This window comes from Macrotis lagotis, chromosome 4 (assembly GCF_037893015.1).
Source record: "Macrotis lagotis isolate mMagLag1 chromosome 4, bilby.v1.9.chrom.fasta, whole genome shotgun sequence".
In the NCBI taxonomy this organism is placed as follows: Eukaryota; Metazoa; Chordata; class Mammalia; order Peramelemorphia; family Peramelidae; genus Macrotis; species Macrotis lagotis.
This window is the reverse complement of record NC_133661.1, coordinates 158,826,071-158,846,610: the sequence shown is the minus strand read 5'-3', so window position 1 is coordinate 158,846,610 and position 20,540 is coordinate 158,826,071. Positions and strand designations below refer to the sequence as shown.

At 39.4% G+C, this 20,540-nt stretch overlaps 1 protein-coding gene across 6 annotated transcripts in view; it reads right to left on the bottom strand.

Moving 5' to 3' along the window:
• PAQR5 (progestin and adipoQ receptor family member 5) overlaps window positions 1–5,810 on the bottom strand; it is a 91,680-nt gene extending 85,870 nt beyond the window's left edge. For 4 of the 6 annotated variants that reach the window (XM_074234502.1, XM_074234501.1, XM_074234503.1 and 1 more), the window contains exon 1: window positions 5,701–5,807. The gene's annotated coding sequence lies outside the window, so the exon portion shown is untranslated. Of the gene's footprint in view, window positions 1–5,700 lie in introns of all 6 variants that reach the window. The other 2 variants (XM_074234506.1, XM_074234500.1) reach the window with 2 other exon arrangements.
• Between the last annotated feature and the right edge of the window lie 14,730 nt (window positions 5,811–20,540).

The following is a 20,540-nucleotide window of genomic DNA, read 5'->3' as shown; positions in this document are numbered from 1 at the left end:
TCCCCTTCCCTTTGTATAATATATACATATGTAATATGTGAATATTTTACATGTGCATATAAAATAAATATTTATTTTATATATATGCTACATCTACACAAAATGAAGACAAAGTAGTTTGGGATGACAGTGGGTTCTCAGCTATGAGAATCAGGAAAGGCTTCTTATAGGTGACCCTTGAGCTGAAAATGAGAGATCTCAGAAGGCAGCAGTGAAAAGGGAGTACATTCTAGGCAGAAAGAACAGTAAATAAAAAAAGCCTGAAGATGAGAAATGGTGGGCTGACAGTGTAGTTTATATGACTGGATCACTGAGTTCATGAAAGGGAGCAATTATAAGAAGACTGTTTCCTAAAGATATGGAGCAAAAGAGGGGTGCAGGGTTTTTCAGGTCTAATTGAATATTTGATACAACATACTTTACTTAAAGGTGGTATAATGGAAACATATTGGACTTAAGAGTCAGAAGGTCTGCCAGAGAGTTGGCTCTACCACTAATTGATCCATTGTGGGGAAGTCACTCATCCTCTCTAAATTGGTTTCCTTAGCTGTAATATTGGCAATAATAATAATATTTGCTTTCTTCACAGGTTAGAGATGAGGAAAATGTTTTCTAAACAAAAGAACTCTGTAGGTCTTAGTGGTTATTACTAAAAGAAGTTTCTTGAATTTACCAACTAGAGAGGTGGTCCCATTTCAGGTTGACACCTTCAATGGCTTCTTGAACTTATTAGAAGAGACCTCACAGCCCCCCTTCATCATTCTTTCTACCACTCTCTTACAGCCTAGTCTAATAAATCTGCCACTAGAGCTTCCCTTTGCATTTTCTGGAGTAACTTATAAATTTGGAGGAAAGAATACCCTTCAAATATTTCATCACTCCCATCTCTTCTGAGCATGGAGTTCGTAGAATAAAAATTCTAACTTTTCCACCATCTTGGTAAAGAGGTAAATCACTCACTGCAGGTACAGGTAGACCTGTCAGGAAACCACAGAGGGCATCTAAGTTCTGTCATCCTAGATTTACCATAGATAGTTCAGAATACAATTGCAACAGCTGGGCCAGCAATTTTTCATCCCCTGGGGATAATCATTTGACTCCTCAGTATAGCTTATGAATCAGGAAATAATAGTGCTCGGCATAGTGCTGGGTGCTGTTTATGAAAGACAAAGAAATAGGTAAATCATGGCACTGGGATACAAAGGAAAGGGTTCTAGATTTGGAATGAAAGAATCAAAATTCAAAGCCAGGTTCTGCTACTCATGATCTTTATGACTTGAGGCAAGACACCTCACTTCTCTGGACCTCAGTTTACTCATCTGAAAAAGAGCAGATTGGACTACAGGTAGACCTGTAAAGTCCATTCCAGCTCTAAATCTAGGATGCCCTTCTTCTATTTCCTAGGACATTAAATTAGATTGTAGTCAGGAATAGCAATCATGATCTCAGACAAAGCAAAAGCAAAAATAGACCTAATTAAAAGAGATAATCAGAGAAAGTACATTATGCTAAAAGATACCATAGACAAGGACATGATATCAAAAAATTTGCAGCAATTTTCTCTGATAGATACCTGATTTCTCAAGTAGTGAGTTAAATTTGTAAGAATACAATTCAGTCCCCAATTAATAAATAGTCAAAGGATATTAACAGGCAGTTTTCAGAAAAAAATGATCAAAGCTATCTATAGTCATGAGAAAAAATGCAATAGATCATTATTGACTAGAAAAATGCAAATTAAAACAACCTCGAGGTACCACCTCACACCTATTAGAAATGACAAATATTGGAAGAGATGAGGGGAAAGTTAAGTACACTGATGAACTGCTGGTAGACATTGAACTGGCCTAACCATTCAGGACAATAATTTAGAACTTTGTTTAAAGGGGCTAAAAATTGTGTATACCCTTTACTATTATGTCTGTACCCCAAAGAGATAAAGGAAAAACAAAAAGGATGGATAGACACAAAAATATTTATTGCAGCTCTTTTTGTGTGATGGAAAAGAATTGGAAATCAAGGGTAAGTTCATCAATTGGGGAATGACTGAGCAAGTTATGACATGATTGTGATTCAGAACTGTTGAGATATAAGAAATGATGAGGGGGTTGGTTTCAGAAAAGTATGACAAGGACTAAATGTACTAATGTAAAGTGAAGTGAGAAGAATTGAGAGATCATTGTGCACTTAACAATGGAAACAATACATATGTAATATATATGTATTTTACATGTATATAAATACATTATATAAATGTACATTTGTAATGTATAACTTATACATTATACATGTATAAATTTATAAATACATTATATATACTATATCTATATAAAATGAAGACAAAGTAGTTGTAGTTACAGCAATGTTATAATGATGATCAGCCATGAAAAACTTGGTTCCTCCAATCAATAAAATGATCCAACACAGTTCCATAGGATTCATGATGAAAAAATGCTATCCATCCCCAAAAAGTATTATATTCTTAAGGGTCAACAGGATATCATTAAATAGAAAGGTAAAATGTACTTTATGCTCTTGCCTTCTCTAGTACCTTCTCAAGACTGATTTTAATACTTACTAACCAGGTGACTTTGAATAAATTATTTCAGTTCACTGAATTTCAGCACTGCCTACCCATGTCTGCCCTCAAAAAGATGGTTTGAGGATAAAATGATGTGAGATGTGAAGGAACTGATACCAGTCAGGAATAAAGCTACCCCACAAATCTTCCTGCAAGTGGCCAAGAATGTATGACGTTTATACATGTAATTTAGCTATCCTTTGTATTTAGATCAGGAGTATCCAGACTTTTAGCTCTTCTGGGTCACATAGCCTAACAAAAATTCAAACTCAAGGATGGCATACAACATTCAATATGCATTCAGAAATACAAGGCAACCCACACCACCAAAGAGCAGAACAATAAATGAAATGGGGTGTACTTGAATGGGTCTGGGTCTAGATGGTGCACTGGGTAGAGCAGGGGCCTGGAGTCATGAAGACTCCAATTCAAATCCAATCCTTGGCACACATTAGTTCTTTGACCCCTCACAAGTCATCTATCTGCCTCTCTTTACTCACTGTTAAAACAGGGATCAATAATAACCTCTACCTTCCAGGATTTTTGTAAAGTACTTAGTTTAATGCCTAGTACTTACAAACAGGTCACCTTCCCTTCCCATTCATTTGATCAAAACCACTGACTTATTTTTCATCAAAGTTCCTCTTTTCCATTCCCTTGCCTGTGAACCTACTAAAGATGACTAGATCTTAAACTTAGGTGAGAAATCAGAAGTCATCTAGTCACATTCTTAATTTTTCAGGAAGGGAAACTGAGTCCCAGAAAAGTGAATTAACTCGCCCAAGTTACACAGCATCAAGTGGTCAAGGTCTTTCATTCCAGTTGGGTTCCTCTGACTCTAAATCCTACTTTCTCATCACTATACTATGAAATAAGGAGACTGACTAGAAAAAATAATTATAAGAATCTTTCTTAATTCTGATCCTAATAGACAGACCACACTCCCTCAGAAGCTAAACTAAGATGTTCCTGTGAAGCAGCAAGACCCACTGGTCTTGGAGTCAAAAAGCTGTCATTTAAGTCATTCTGATACTATTTAGCCTCCAGAGTCGCAGTTTCCTATTTTGCAAAATGAGGACAAGAATATTTGCACTGCCTGCCTCCAGAGTTATAAGGAAAGTGCTTTCTAAATTTTGAGGCATTGTGCATAGCTGAGCCATAGCTGAGACCCTTGGAGTCAGGATGATCTGGGATCAAGTGTGCCACTGATCTACTGACTTTGTGACTCTAGGCAAGTCACTTAATCTCTCAGGGCCCTCAACAATTTAAGACTAGAAAGTGCAGATAATTTGCTGATTCTTCCTCAGTAGAGGGGATTTACTCACTTAAATAGTTCCCTGAAATCAAAACATCGTAGCTCCAGACCATTCTTTTTTAAAATAGCAGTCAGTAAGCAATCATTAAGGACTTACTATGTGCTCGGTTCTGGGAAGACAAAACCAGAAGTCCAGGGAGTCCTCGATCTAATAATACTTATGAAGAAAAAAGCTATAGAGATGATAAAATAGGAAATATCTATAAAGGGAAGGCCCTAGACTAGAAGTGAGGAGGATCAGAAAAGACTTCCTGGAGAAGAATTATGACTTTAAGGAAGAGAGGGGAGAAGTGTCAGGGAACTGAGGAAGGATACATCTATTCACAAATAGGAAGAAACTTGAAACAGGAACCAAGCCTTTAAGACTCAAGAATTTTCCCTACTAGCTCTGGCTCCTCTTTCCCTCTCCTTTCTGTTCTTTGATCAAGTTTTTCCTGTCCCTCCCCAAATTATGCTGAAGGAAAGAGGACAGAAAGCAGTCTCAAAACCAGAAAGACTTAGTTCAAGTCCAGACTCTGGCATATATGGCTATGGATTGCCAAGTCGCTCCTGTCAGTGCTCTAGGTCTAGGAAATGCTGTATAAATTGTGGAGAAACTGCCATTACCCCGGCAGAAGTTTCTTTTTCCTTTATCAGGGAAATCACAGGTGTAGCCTTTATTTCTATGCCCCTACCCAGCCTGGATAGGAAAGTCATTCATTGCCTTCAGTACAAGAGTTGCATGACCTTGTGCAAGAAACTTGACTTTTCTAGAATCTAATTTCTTTATTTGTAAAATAGAATCATAATATTTTCACTCCCCCCCCCCCCCCGCAAAGCGATTGTTCTGATCAAGTGAGATAATAGGCCAATATATTATTAATCTGCTATTATCAATGGAGTCTTATCTGATCCCTACCATGTCCCTTTTCTCAAAGAAATCGTAAACCCCTGAGTAAGTCGCTGAAGCTTCAATTGATTCCTGACCAAGACTCTGTGGAGCACTGGTTCCCCTAGGGTGCAAGATTCCCTGCTGTCTAGTGGTTAGTAGCTGCCCAGTCAGATTCCTGGGGATATCTTTATCAGTCTTGCCCAATCAGACTCTGGCTGGCTGTCGGAACTGCACTGAACCAAATAACAAACACAACATCGCCTGAGAAAGAGCATCTGTCTCTGCCATCTCTCAAGGATGCTTGGCTAGGGGCAATGGAGGCGGCTGGGGGGGGGGGGGAGAGAAAAATAAAACAAATTCAAAGAAACGCAGCTACACTTCCCCCAGCCTCTACCTCCTCCTATCAAACTGGGGGCTCTGAACTCCCGAGAGCCCCACCTCCACTGAGGGCCCGCGCGGAGGGCCAGGGTGGAAGGATGGTTAAAAGAAGCAGCGAAGTGGGGTGCAGACAGAACTTAGACGGGATAGATAAGTTTTCTGGAAAGTCCAGCGAGAGAGAACGCACGGGTTCCAGGAGCCCGTGCAGCCAGAACCGGGCGCAAGGGGAGATCGGGGCGCCGTGGGGGAGCTGAGGTGCTTGGAGAGGGTGGCGGGGGACAGGTGGTGTGCAGTTAGGAATCGGGGGAGAAAGGGATAGGCGGGGTCGGGCGCGAGGGCGCGGGTGGCCGGGAGCGCCGGGCGAGTTTAGACTGCCAGAGTAAGGAAGGGACCTTCGAGCTCCTTTCTGTATTCCAGTGCTTTCTGACAGAGGAGGAAACCAAGGCCCCACAGAGTGCGAGAGTCCGAGGAGCCAGGCGCAGGGAAGGAGAGGCGCAGCCCGGCTCCCAGAGGGGCCCGGAGGAGAGGAGGGCGTCCCCGCTCCAGCTCCCTTACCTGGGCTTCGCGGGGCGTTGATGACTCGGAGGCTTAGGCGTCCGGAGCCTTCCCTTGATCCCCGCGATGGCCACAGCCTGACCTCGGCTCTCCGGGACAGACTGCGCGGCACCTGGCCCCGCCGGGCCGGACTGCTCGCCCCGGGTCCGTCTCCGCCCCCGGCCGCCGAGGGAGGAGCTGAGCCGGGGTGGGCGGGCGAGCCGGGCAAGCAGAAAGTCCAACTCGCTGCCTTCTCCCCCGAGGCTGCCCCAGGAGCCGGGGTGGGGGAAGCAAAGGGGGCTGGCATTGACCTCGGGGGACACTGTCCCTATCCTGCCAAGGTCCCTCCAAGAAGGGATTTCCTTTTTCCCTCGGCCATCGGTCAGATTCGCACCCGAGCCCCGGCTCTCTACCTGGCCTGGGGGAAGTGGGGGCCCACAGCTAAACTCCTGTCTTCATTCTCCTCGGGGTCTTACAGCCGCTTCTCGACCTGCGAATGAGGAGAAAAAAGCATATTCAGACTGAGGTGTACTGGTGAATACCTTGAGATGAGGGATCCTGGGTTCAAATTCCTCTCCTTGTAATAGAATCAACATCACTTTAGACAAGTGTCTTATCTCATTTAACTTTGTTATTCAGCCGTTTTTTCAGTTGTGTCTGACTCTTCGTGACTCCGTTTGGGGTTTTCTTGGCAAAGATAATGGAGTGGTTTTTTTAAAGTAATTTTAAAAAAATGTGTCACTGTTTTTAAAAGAACTTTGAATGAGATAGTCTTGGAGGCTTCTTTCAGCTTTAGATTGAGGACCCTAGAGGAGGGTCTTTGAACTTTGAACTTTGGTCTACAGGATATGACCCAGGTGGATGCCTAGAATTCCAAATACAGCCCCTCTTCCAAACCCTAAAACCAGAGGAGAATATATTCACTTTTCATTGTAAATTGTGTCCACTCTCCCTGACTCCAAGGGGTTCTCTTGACTTAGATACCAGAGGAGTTTTATCTTTCCCTCCTCCAGTTCATTTTGCTGAGATAAATGGGTTTAAATAACTCACTTAAGCTAGAAAGTGGCTATGGTCAAATTTGAACTCTGATCTTTCTGACTCCAGGATCACATCCATTGTTGAATTCATGGTCTCCTGAAGTATTTCTTCCCACAGCAGAGTCTGCAACTGATCCCTTTCCAGCCTGAGTGAGTCTTCTACAAGTCTGCATATAAATCCTCTATAGAGATGATCTTCCCAGGGTGATGAGATCAGGATTTACTAACCAGGGGTTTCCAAAATTTTATTTTTTAAAATTCTTCTTAAAATTTGTTGATAACCTTATTGTAATCCCACAGGTTTCATTTTAAAACATTATTCTGAGAAGAGGTCCCTGGGCTTTACCACACTGCTACAGGGTTCCATGAACCCTTCAGTTGTAATTAAGAACTTCTGTTCTATATCTAACACCATCCTGCAAATACACATATAGTTCTATTCTTTATTACAAAGCTAATTTCCTTTTTGAGTCCCCTCCCTCTTTTATAGGAGCTAGGTTGAGGAAATTATGGCCTTTATTCTGAAAAATATGATAATAGAGTGAGGAAGGAGAGAGCCTAAATTCAGCACAGGAAAGCGGCAAAGTCTTGACTGTGGGGGGGTTGGTAAGATTGCCTTCTTATCTTCTATTCTCTAGCAGGAAAAAAAAAGTTTTTAGTGAAGAGAAAGTTGTAAATAAAACAGATTTAGGGTTAAAGTTGCCCCAGAAATGTGCCATAAAAATGCCACTACATTTAGAAAAAAAAAGCAAGGCAACCGTGTGTCTTATTTCATCTTACCCCATTCTTCTATACCAAGGTTTCTCATTCCTGTAGCTTCTGGAATCTGGAACATAAGATAAGGATTATCAACACTTATTCTGGTCCACCAGCTCCTTGGAGAGAAGAAAATATAGTTTTTGTTTTTGCTTTTTACAAGGCAATGGAGTTAAATGACTTGCCCAAGGTCACACAGCTAGGTAATTATTAAGTGTCTGGGACCAGATTTGAAAATAGTTTTTGAAAGCCAGACTTCTCTTCTTTTTAGGACCCATCTACTAGAAGTGGTCTTTCTAGCCTCATACTCTGACAGGCTGATGTTCAAAATGTCCAGTTTTTCCCCCCTAGAGAATTCCTAGGATTCTGGAAAGAAAAAACTTCCCAAGTTTTGTTAAAGGAAGCAATATCCAGTGATCAAGAGGTCACCATGGGTTGGGGGCGGGGAGTGGAGGGACCTTCTTGGTTATTTACCCCCACCAGCAGAGCTATTTGGGATCCTCCCTTGCTCTCTAGGAGATAAAGATAGATTGGTTTCATATTTTTTTCTTTTCCCTCAGTTATTTACTGATATGGTGAAGGTAAGTTCATAAAGAATATAAGTTAAAGAAACAACAATATTGATCTAGCTTCTATAAAATAATCTTTGACCCATCCTAAGCCTACCTTCTTAATTACTGGTCTGATTGGAAAACAGACACGGGTTTTCTCAATCCTACTTTTCCAGTTGGTTCTCTGGAGACACTCTTGGTATGTGTGGTAGGAACTTCTGTGCCAAGGAAAGTCAGGAGATCTGGGTTTTAGTCTAGGCTTTTCTAACCTTGGCCATGTCCACTTTTCTGAGTGTCAGTTTCCTTATCTATAAAGTAAGGGACAGGCTAAGTTCTCTATTTCAAGACTACTTCCATGGAAAGATGCAGATCAGTGAAGGCACTTAGGAACATTGGGGCCTAGATTTAAACACCTGAGAATTCTCTCTGTTCATTTTACAGATGGGAAAAAAGGGGCTCAGAGAAAAAAAAATGACATATACAAGATACTAAATTAAAATTGAAGTTGCTACTTTTGTGACCCATAAGGCAAGTCAATTCCCTCTCTCTAAGTTGCAGCTTTATCATTTGTAAAACAGTAACAGTCTACTGGATGCCAGCTAAGTTTTCTTTCATCTCTAAAACCCATTTATTTTATGAATATTATCTATTAGAATTTTATTTTCTCATAATTTTTTTTTTGCCTTTGTACACTCTTTATTGTTCCAGTCAATGTGATCTCTTAGATCTTATAGGTCTGGGGATAGTGACTGCAGTGAATTGTCTTATAAAGATCATGAAGTCTTGAGTTCTAATCTCTGACCTGCCACTAAATCACTGGATTGCCTTTAGCATGTAACTTCCCTTCTGTGATACTCAAACTTCTCTTAAGCAAGGAGAGGATAAAAATTAATGCCTGCCCTCCCCATCTCACTGAGGTATATTTAAGCTCAGATTAGATAATAGCTTTGAAAGAGAAAATGCAATTGTTATCATGATTTATTTTCATAATGATTGTGATGAATGACTTTAAAAGGCATAATGTTCCCACAAAATATTCACTGGGAGGTAAACCCAAACACAATTCCATCCTCCCCACCCTGTTCAAGGAGTTAGGAATCTAACCTCTACCACCCCCAAATAATCTCAACTCTATTTCATGGTAGCCAAGATAAACAGGAACTCTTGGTGCCCCACCTGAAAACAACAACACTTTCCAGCTCCCATTCACAAGCCTCTTTTTATGCTCATGATGAAAATGAAAGATTCCAATCATTCATCTGTCCATCTGTCCATCTACCCTTCTATCTGTTCATCTGTCTATCTATCCATCCATCTATGTATCTATCTATCTGTCTATCTAGCTTTAGATCTATGATTTCCCTAATGTAGAGAATCTCTCTGGAGAAAATTGCTATCATAAAAGCAAATAGGTACCTATTTAGCAATATTCAGAGGGTTGATTGTGTCTAGAGTATTGAGAGTTAAATATCTTGCCCAGGATAACCCTGACAGCATCATGTCAGGGGAGGACTTGAGTTCCTTGATCTTCTAGGCTATTAGATCTGTTCCCTACAAAGTTAAAGAAGGCTTAATGAAAGCAGAGCAGCTAGTTGGATAGAAGACAAGGTCTGAGTCTGAATCTGACCTCACACACTTACTAGCTGTATGACCTTGGGCAAGTCACTTAACCCCATTTGCCTTAGTTTCTTCATCTGTAAAATGACTTGGAGAAGGAAATGGCAAGCCACTCTAGGATCTTTGCCAAGAAAACCTCAAATGAGGTCACATGGAGTTAGACACAACTGAAAAACAAGTGATTATAAACAGCAGCCAATGTTGGGCCAAAAAACCTCAATTAAAGGATCAACCTTCATGGAGTGTCTCCTACCCATCCTACTCTACACTAGGCAATGTGGAGTGCAAAATGATGCATAAAATATGGCCCCTCTTCACGAGGATCTTACTTAGAGTCTAGAGGGGACAATGAGACTAAAACACAGGAAATAAAACAATACAGGACAGGATAGAATCAAGTGCTAAATTTTATGATCCATTACTGTAATTCAGAAAAGGGAAAGATTCATGATTGGTCAGGAAAATTTTTTTTGTAGGAGATGGAACTCAAACTAGGGTGGGCAAAATTTGGTAAGCAAAAATTCAGGGAAATGTCAGTCTTGGGCATGGGAAATCACTTGAGTAAAGTCATAAAGAAATAAAATTTTAAACATCTAATAAGTACCTATTATGTGTAAGATGCTATATTAGATGCTGATAATGCAAAGAAGGGAAAAAATAAAAAGCCCTTGTTCCTAAGGAAGTTAAATTTTAATGGAGAGGAGGATACAACATATGTGCAAATAAGATAGTTTAGGGTAGAATGGGATAAGGGCAAAGAAGATGTTCTCATATACAAGGGTTATTATCTCACTTGACAAATTGTTGTTGTCTTTATGGTTAACCCTCTCCACAAAAATGAAACCAAATGAAAAGAGTGAAAAACAAACAGCTTAGGGCAAAAATGTGTGAGATGCCAGGGGTTAGTACAAAATAAACATTGGAGGAGAAGCAAAGTGAAGAAAAGAGGCCAGTAGAGCTGGGAAGAATCTTTCTAGCCTGCCCTTATTTTCCACTATTCCATTAATGATGAGCAAACTTCAGTGATTGATCAGATCATTGCTAAACAACCTAGCAGATAAGCCAGTCTTGCTGAGAAACAATCAGGGGAAGAATTAGAAGGTTTATGTTTGCTTGTTTAGTTTTTGCTCCTGACAAAACTGCAGTTGGAAAAGCAATAGAATCTAGAACTTATCCCATTTCCTTGTATTTCTTCATGAACCCTGTAGGAGGATGGGAGTGGAAAAGGTAGGGGATGGGAAGAATGGTGGGCTAATGCTAGTACCAACTCTTTGAAGGGGAAGCTGTCAGGAAGCAATTGTCCAGGAACTCCTCTGACCAAAAATTCCTGGTTTGGAGCATGCATTCCTATAAATTGCTTATGCCTGCCTAGATCTGAGAAGAGCCATATTGCCCAGGTGATGATTGTTTTTATATACTTTGATTTTATTCTTCTTTTAGAGTCCATGAGGATATATAAGGATATAGAGTTAAACCAACCTTTTGTTACTAATTTCATTATGTCACGCTCAGGAGGAAGGTAGAATGTTCTTGGTGAGTAAGAGGCTCAGATTGAGGGTTAAACCACAATTCTAACTTAATAAGGTGCCCACAAACAATTCCCAGAAGAGATGTAGAGGTAGCAGCTCTTGGAGAACCATAGAAAATTTAATATTTACTGAAATTAATATTTATCCCTTGTGTTGAGTCAATTAGCTTATTGTTCAATCATTTTCATTGTGTCCAACTTTTCATGATCCCATTTGGAATTTTCTTGGCAAAGAAACTGGAGTGGTTTGTTCATTTTTACAGATGAGGAAACTGAGGCAAGTAGGGTTAAGTGACCTGCCCATGATCACACAGCTAGCAAGTTTCTGAGTCTGGATTTGAACTCAGGTATTGAATTTTCCTGACTAAACCTTTTAGCTGCCCTGAGTCAATTAATAGATAATCATTTATTAAGCATTCATTATATACCAGACACTAGTAATACAATGATTACAAAATGAAAAAAAAATCTTTTCTTTACATTCTATGCAATGCAAAACCACTTGGATGATCATGGTCCTTCCTAGTGCCTTTCCAGATTGGTGAATAGCATCAGTCTAGTGGCCAGCATTTTTCCCTGATAGATTAAACAAAAGTGTTCTAGAGAATAAAATCTAATGCTAGAAAAATTACTTTTAACTGGGAGATCAAGAAAGACTACAGAGAGAAAGTAAAGTGGCAGCTGAGCTGGATTTTGAAGAATATCAATATGTCTGTTCTAAATATGGGGATAGCCTGCGAGAATGCAGAGAGCATGGCTGGTACAGCAGAATCAGCGGGCGTTCAGTCTAGTTTGATTGGAACAAAGAGCTCTTAATGGGGAATAATGGGGGAAAAAAATGGACCAGCGGGGACCAGATTTGGGAGGATAAAAACCTTGAAGAATCAATTTGTAGTTTATTCTCCACACAGAAGGGAGCTTCTGAAAGTCTTTAAGCAGAGGGGGCAATGTGGCAAGAACTGGATATTAAGATTATTTTAGTAATGAAGGATCAATCAATTAAATTTTTGTTAAGTGTAACCTACTATATGACAGATGCTGGGACTAAGTATAAAGAATGAAAAAAATTTCCCTTTGCAAAGGGAGGTCAACAAAATAGAAAGCTTATAAAGTGAATAATTGAACCTGTGATTTCACCACATGGAATTCCCAATGAGGAATCTCCCCCTACCAAAGTAGATTCACATTTTCTCTGTGACTTATAGTCTCATGGATTTGTCAGGAAAGCAGAGAGGTTCAGTGACCTGCCCATATTTTTACAGTCAGTCTGGGTCATAGGTCAGACTCAAACTTACTTCTTTTTTTTTGACACAATAGGGGTTAACTCACTTCCCAGATTCACACATCTAGTAAGCGTCTAAGACCAAATTTGAACTCAGATCTCATGATTCCAGGGATAGTGCTCCATGCACTGTACCACCTCACTGCCCCAAAATAACAAGGACAAGCTCCCTATCCAACATGCCATGTGGCTTCTTTCTTATTCTTTCAGAATAAGTATAAAGTTGTTAAATACAAAGCGGTTTGGGAGGGAATGCAGGAGCAGTTGCTGGCAAGAGAATCAAATGGAAGGGAGTGGTCAGGGAGACTAGTTGTGAGATGATCACAGTGGTACAGGGGAGAAATGATGAATAGGATGCTTGCTTTGTTCTTGGAAAGCAAGAGACTCATTTGGAAGACAATGAGGAAATAGAATCTCAAAACTTAAAATTCTGTATTCAGTCATTTCCAACTCTTGGACATTTGGGATTTTCTTGGCAAAGATACTGGTGTGGTTTGTCATTTCCTTCTCTAGTTCATTTTAGAGATGAAGAAACTGAGGCAAAGAGGTTGCAGTGACTGACCCAGGGCCATATAACTAAGTATCAGAAGCTGAAGCTGAACTTGGAAAGATGAGCCTTCCTGACTCCAGACTCTACACCACCTAGCTGCCATAAAACTCTATATGCATCCTAATTATTATTGAATCCCTTAAAGGCAAAAACAGGATTTCTACTCACCCCCTTTCCTTTGTATAATAATTATAGCTCACATTTCTGCAGTACTCATAACTGCTTAGCAGAGCAAAGCTAAAATATTATTATCATTTTATAATTTTAGAAACTGAGAACCAGTGAAGTTATGTGACTTGCCTAAGGTCACACAGTCAGATTCTAGCCCAGGTCCTCCTGTCACTCTCTTTGCATTTTTCTAATGGGCCTATTACAAATTTTGTGCACATAGCGCTAGCTCAGAAAGTGCTGCTAAGTACAAAAATAACTTAAGCAAAAATAAATAACTTTAAAAACTTTGCAAAGCTACCAATGCTATATAATGATGGATAATAAATATGGATATCACTTTACATACTTTCACATACTATTGTCTCTTTTTTTTTAGGTTTTTGTTTTTTTTTTTTTTGCAAGGCAATGGGGTTAAGTGGCTTGCCCGAGGCCACACAGCTAGGTAATTATTAAGTGTCTGAGGCCAGATTTGAACCCAGGTACTCCTGACTCCAGGGCAGGTGCTTTATCCACTACGCCACCTAGCCACCCCGACTATTGTCACTTTTAAAAAATTTTATTTTTCTTTCCTTCTCATGGTTTTTTGCCCTTTTTGTTCTGATTCTTCTTTTACAACAAGATTAAAATGGAAATATACTTAACATGTATAACCTATATCACATTACTCACTGTCAAGGGGAGATGGGAGGGAATGGAAGGAAGAAGAAAAATGTAGAACTCAAAATCTTATCAAAAATGAATATAGGGGCGGCTAGGTGGCGTAGTGGATAAAGCACCGGCCCTGGAGTCAGGAGTACCTGGGTTCAAATCTGACCTCAGACACTTAATAATTACCTAGCTGTGTGGCCTCGGGCAAGCCACTTAACCCATTTGCCTTGCAAAAAACCCCCTAAAATGAATATATTTTATAATTCATTTATATATTATATATTTTCAAAGCCCTCTCACACAAATTATTTCATATGATTTTGACAACATCCATAAGAGGTAGGCAAATCAGGGATTATTATCCCCCTTTTACCGTTGACCAAATTGAAACCCAAAGATATTAAATAACAATTATTCTTAACCTTGTTGTGTGTGTATGTGTACATGTGTGATAGACCCCTTTGACAATCTGGTGAAACATTATGTTTTTCCAATCAGATTTATGCTTAAAATAATTAAAAGAAATACTAAATTTCAATTAGAAGTTTGTGAAAATAAAGGTGAGATTTTTTTTTTCCCATCCAAGCTCATAGACCCCCTGAGAACTCTCCCTGGACCCATTGGGATTCCTTGAAACTCACTAAAAACCCCTGATCTGGCCTAACTTGTAACAGAGTACAGATCTTGGGGTTCTTTCCAGACTCAGCTCAATGCTCCCCATTTCATGCATGAGGCCTAGTGCCAATGCATTGCTCAGACCCTCCCACCTGTTTTCTGGGTTACCTTGTATGTGTTTGGCATATATGTGTTTTTCCCCCAGTGGATTGTATTCCTTGTGAGCAACTCTTTCTTTTTTGTCTTTATGTCCTCAGTTTCTACCATGACTAGGATATAATTGGCACTTGTTAAATTTCATTTTTTGAAATCTATTCATTTATATAGTACCTTAAAATTATTATGCATATTCCTTTTTTTGGAGATAGTTGGAGTTAAATGACTTGCCCAAGGTCATACAGCTAATGAGGCCACATTTGAACTCAGGTCCTCCTGACTTCAGGATCGATGCTCTATCCACAGAGCCACCTAACTACCTCTATAATGCACATTTGTTATAATCCTGAAAAAGGGAAATGTAAGTAGTATTATTACTTATTTTACAGTTGAGAAAACTTATAGGTACAAACCACATGACTTCAGATCTAATATTTTTTCCATTATGCCATATTTTTTGCCTCCACTCAAATCTTACAGATGAAGAGCTCACAACCTTCTGTGGCATTACATTCAATGCCATTCAATAAACTTATGGTTATAGTGGGTTACCCCTCATTCTCAAGAAGACCAAAATGGCATCATACCATAATGATATGTTATAGTATGTCTGACTTGGTGACCAAACAAAAAGGAACTTGGAATGTTCTACCACATCCAGGGAGCTGCCAAATCGCACTGTGCTTCCAGTGAAGAGATGACCCCATGGTCCAGGTCATGGAGGGTTGTGACTCAGCATCCACTGCACCTGCATCTCCTGGTTCATCACTTGCCTGTCACCACAGGACTTTGAGATAGGAATTGTGAAATTGTATGGATGATGTCTTTTGATTCGTGTGTAAACTGGATTTAAGTGAGGCAGAACTGTGTGATGTCATCAGCCCCACTCTCTTCCAAAGTCATCACTGTCCAGTGGCAAGACAGAGTCAAGATAACTAGTGATAGCACCAGATGTAGTAGATGAACTTGGTGTCCTTTATGACTAACCAAATTTTAAGCACTTCACAGCACCTACTTCAGCTGTCTTCATGGCCATTGGAACAAATTATTCTCATCCTCACATTCCACCAGAGGACATCTTTGCATGCTTGGGGTAGACATTTCCTTTACTCACCGATGGATTTGAGACCCCTCAGTTACCCTCAAATTGATTTAGCCTATCTGCTGAAACAGTTTCCTAGGGTAGGGCCTCTGTGCTTGCTACAGCTTCAGAGTCACACGTGGGAGTTAGATAGATAAGGTGGACAACAAAGATATCTGAGTAGCCCTGAAAAGGGCTTGGTAGCCCTCATACCAGAGGGACCAGTCTTCCCTGAACACATCCTACAATTAATCAGTAAGCATTAATTAAATAATTACTATGATCCAGGCATTATGCCAGATGCTGGAAAAAACAAAGAAAAAATGAAATGGTCACTGATCTTAAAAAAAGCTTATATTCAAATGAGTGGGATTCTATCTATCTATCTATCTATCTATCTATCTATCTATCTAATCTACTCTCTCTCTCTATGTATGTGTGCAAATATGGATAGAGAAAGAGAGATATCTCTCTATCTACATACATCTGCTCTAATGGGTGAGAGTCTATCTGTCTATAATCTATCCATCTATCCATCCATCAGCACACACATATATACATTCTAATAGGTAAGATTTTATCTATCTATCTATCTATCTATCTATCTATCTATCTATCTATCTATCTATTTATCTGTCTGTGTCTGTCTGTCTGTTTATTGGGCTATCTATACATTTATCTATCTACACATATATACATTCTAATGGGTAAGATTGTATCTATCTGTCTACTTACCTATCTACACAGACATTTACATTCTAATGGATGAGATTTTATATATATATATATATATATGTATATATATGTATATATATATAAGTGATATGTTAAAAATAACTCCATAATACCTTCAGAGTAGGAGATTCCAGTGGGTGACAAGACCAGGAAAGGTGTTCTACAAAAAAGCTGAACTTGTACTGAAACTTGAAGGAAATCAAGAATTCCAAGAGGGGAAGATGAGGAGCAAGAGCATCCCAGGCAAGGGGGGAGAAAAAGTGCAAAGGTAGGTCTCAGAGACGAACTGCCGAGTCCATGGAGGAGAGCACTATACAAGAAGACTAGAAAGCTAAGAAAGGAATAAGTTGTGAAAAGTTTGTATGTCATACAGAAAATTTTCTATTTTATGCTTCATTAACAGGGAGTCACTGGAGTTTATTGAGTAGGTAGTAACATGGCCAGATTTGCACTTTAGGAAAGTCATGTTGGTAGCTATGGGATGGATGGATTGGAGTGAGGGGAGGCATGAGACAGGGAGAACTACTAGGAATCTGTTGCAATATTCTAGGCAAGAGATGAGGAGGGTCTAGATTAGGTGGTGGTTGTGTGAGGGGAGGGAAGGAGGTATATACACATGATAAGAAGATAAAATAAGATTTAGCAACTGACTAGATACATGGGGTGAGTCAGAATGAGGAATCAAGGCTAATTCCTATGTTGTAATACCAGCATCTAAATTAGTGATGCCCTTGATAATAATGTTCTGAAGAGGGATGGGTTTTGGGGGAAAGGATCATGAGCTCTTTAGACATACTGAGTTTGAAATGCCTGAGATATTCAGATCAAAATGACTACTAGGCAGTAGTAGGATGGGAGCTCAGAAGAGAGACTAGGGACAGATAATCATTTCTCATTTTAACCCATGGGATTAATGATCTCATCTGGCACAATGGATAGAGCACTGACCTTGGAGTCAGGAGGACTGGAGTTCAAATCCAGCCTCAGACACTTGATTTTTACTAGCTGTGTGACCTTGGACAAGTCACTTAATCCTGATTGTCTTGCATCCAGGGCCATCTCCAGTCATCCTGATTCATGTCTGACCATTGGACCCAGATGACTCCAGAGGAGAAAGTGAGGCCGTTGATTTAGAACAGCACTCCCTCACTCAAATCTAATTCATGTGCTTCTCGTGGCATCATCTCCCTGATGTCATGGTCTTCTTTGAAAACAAAGGATAAAGTATTATCAAAAAAATCAGAGAAAAAGAAAAGAACAGTCTTGAGTGTTCATCCATAGAATGACATAGATGGAAATCCAGCAAAGAGTACTGAGTAGTTAGACAAGTTGGAGGATAATGAAGAAAGAATCACATCTCAGAAATCCAAATAGGAGAAGGCAATAGTAGGGAGAGAGTGGTGAATGGTGTCAAATGTTGCAGAAAGGTATGAAAAGATGGAAACCCCAAAAAAGCCATTAAGTTTGACAAAATCACTGTTATTTTGGAGAAGGCAATTTCAGTTGAGTGGATATCAGAAAATATTTTGAATAGGGTTTAGATGAGAATATGAGAAAAGGAAGGAGAAAGGTATGGATTCTAGAAAATGTTTTCAAGGGATTTAACTGAGAAGGTGAGGAAAAACATAAAATGAAAGGCATGGTTGGATCTAGTGAAGTGGTAAGTTTTTTAATTTTTTTAAAAAATATGAAGACTTGCAGGAGTACCTGGGTTCAAATCTGGTCTCAGACACTTAATAATTACCTAGCTGTGTGGCCTTGGGCAAGCCACTTAACCCCATTGCCTAGCAAAAAAACAAAAACAAAAACCAAACCTGAAAAAAAGAATATAAAGACTTGGTTGTGTTCATAAGCAGTAGGGAAAGAACTAGCAGATATGAAATGATTCAAGATTAGAAAGAGAGGGTCAACCAGGTGGTGCAGTAGACAGAGCACAGGCCCTGGAGACAAAGAACCTGAGCTAAAATCCAGCCTCAGACACTTAATAACTAACTGTGTAACCTTGGGCAAGTCACTTAACTCCATTGCCTCAAATAAAATTTAAAAATAAAAAATGGAGAAAGATTAGAAAGACAGAAGGGATGTTGATGGAAGCAATCTGCTGGGGAAAAAACAGGAAAGGATAAATGCAAGAGTACATGTAAGATTGGTCTTTCAAGAAGAGTCACTTCTTCAAAAGAGACAAGAGTAAAAGAGGAGATAGTAGGCAATACTGTCATAATGATGCAATATTAGAAGAGAGAGAAGAGAGGGGGGCTACTGGCTTCAATTTTCTCAGGAAATTATGAGGCAAAGTCTTCAACTCAGAGGTGTTATGGGAGAAGAGTAGAGAAAATTAGATTTAGAACAACTCCTGTGGTGAAGGGAAGAGGGAATCAGTCAGGGAGAACATGATCACCTTTCCATAGTGAGAGCCCATTTGAGATTCTAAAGAATGAATATAGTAAGTTTGACTTTCTAGAGAATTTATAGTCAGCATGATTTTCTCTAGAACTGTTCAGCAGCATGTGAATAGGTACAGAGAAAGCAGGTAATTTGTGTCAGCATGATTTTCTCTAGAACTGTTCAGCAGCATGTGAATAGGTGCAGAGAAAGCAGGTAATTTGTGTTTGGCAAGGTCTGAGAAAATGTAAGATTAGGGAACATAGAATTCAATATAATATAAGTGAAAATGATTCATTAAAGGGTTATAATTGAAAAGATTGGAGAGTGTATCCAGAGCAGGCATAAAAGAAAAAATACTAAGAGGTAGAGAGAGTATAGGTTACAGTGAGGATGAAGAGGCTTATCATTAAAGCATAGGAAGCAATGGAATCATAGGATAGTATGATCAAATAGATAAATTTAGAGTTCTTGAAGAATTTGAGATTTAGAGATGGATGATCATCTGATAGATTAGAAACTCCTTGAGGACAGGAAATGACTCATGTTTTGTTTATATTTCCAGATCCTAACACAGTCCCTGGAACATAATCAGTCATGGAATCAAAGATATAGAGCTAAAAGGGTCCTTGAAGGACATTTGATTCAATCTCCATTTCTTAGAAGAGGACATTATAGATGATAAATGCAAAGGGTTCAAGTTGATTACTGCAGCCTCTCTGCCCTAGTATGATAAGCAATGGGGGGAGGAGTGCAGTGCAAACTCAGTTCATTTTTTAAACTACCTTTTGAGCTCCAAAACAACTTTGAAATTTAAATATTATGTCTTCTTTTAGGGTCCAGATGTCCTAGATGATGGAGAAAAGACAAGTAATTTATCTTTGGCACATAATGTCTATTTTGGACAGGTTTGAGAGGTCATGGAATCAAAGAAAATATCCTACATTTTCTTGGTCAAATGATCTGGAAGTCTCTTCCAAGCCCTAGATTTTGGCCATTTATTCTTAATAAATGCTTGTTAAATTCAGTTAAATTTCTAAAAGTTTCATCCACTCCTAAATTGCATGGTTTTCTAGATCAAATATCCACAGTTCATAAGCTCCTTTATCATTGAATTGCCTGGTTTCCAAGGTATTTGGGAGGAGAGTAAATATTCCCACTTGACTGAGCACTGAGTAATGGCAAAGACATTGATCACCTAGAATATGTCCATTGGAGGATGACTGTGTTGTTAACAAGATGTAAGCTATACTCTATGAAGACGAAAGGAGGAAGTACAGACATGAAGTCTGAAGAAAGGACCTGAAGGAGTAGCCATCTTCAATTAATTGAAGTAGTCCTATAGGTGAAGGATTTTATTCATTCTAGCCTCAAAAGGCAGAATTTGGAGTAGTGAATGGAAGTAACTGAGAAGTTGAGAAGCTACTTTAATTCCATGTGAGGGCAAACTTCCTAACCAAGCAGTACAAAGTATGTTGGATTGGCTTGGGAAGATGGTGAACTCCTCATCCTTATTATCTTTGAGCAGAGGCTAGATAATTATTTGCAAAAATTTGGAAGAAGAAATTCCTGTTTAAGTAATGAGCCAGTTCACTTTTAGCTTTGTGTTCATATTTTTGAGTAGATGGTAGTGCCACACCCAGGCAGGGTATATGTGTGGCAAGTTCCAGGAATACAAACAATAAGGGAGAATATTGTTGACTTATTCAATCATGTCCAACTATAAGTGGGCCCCATGAACTTTGTCCATGA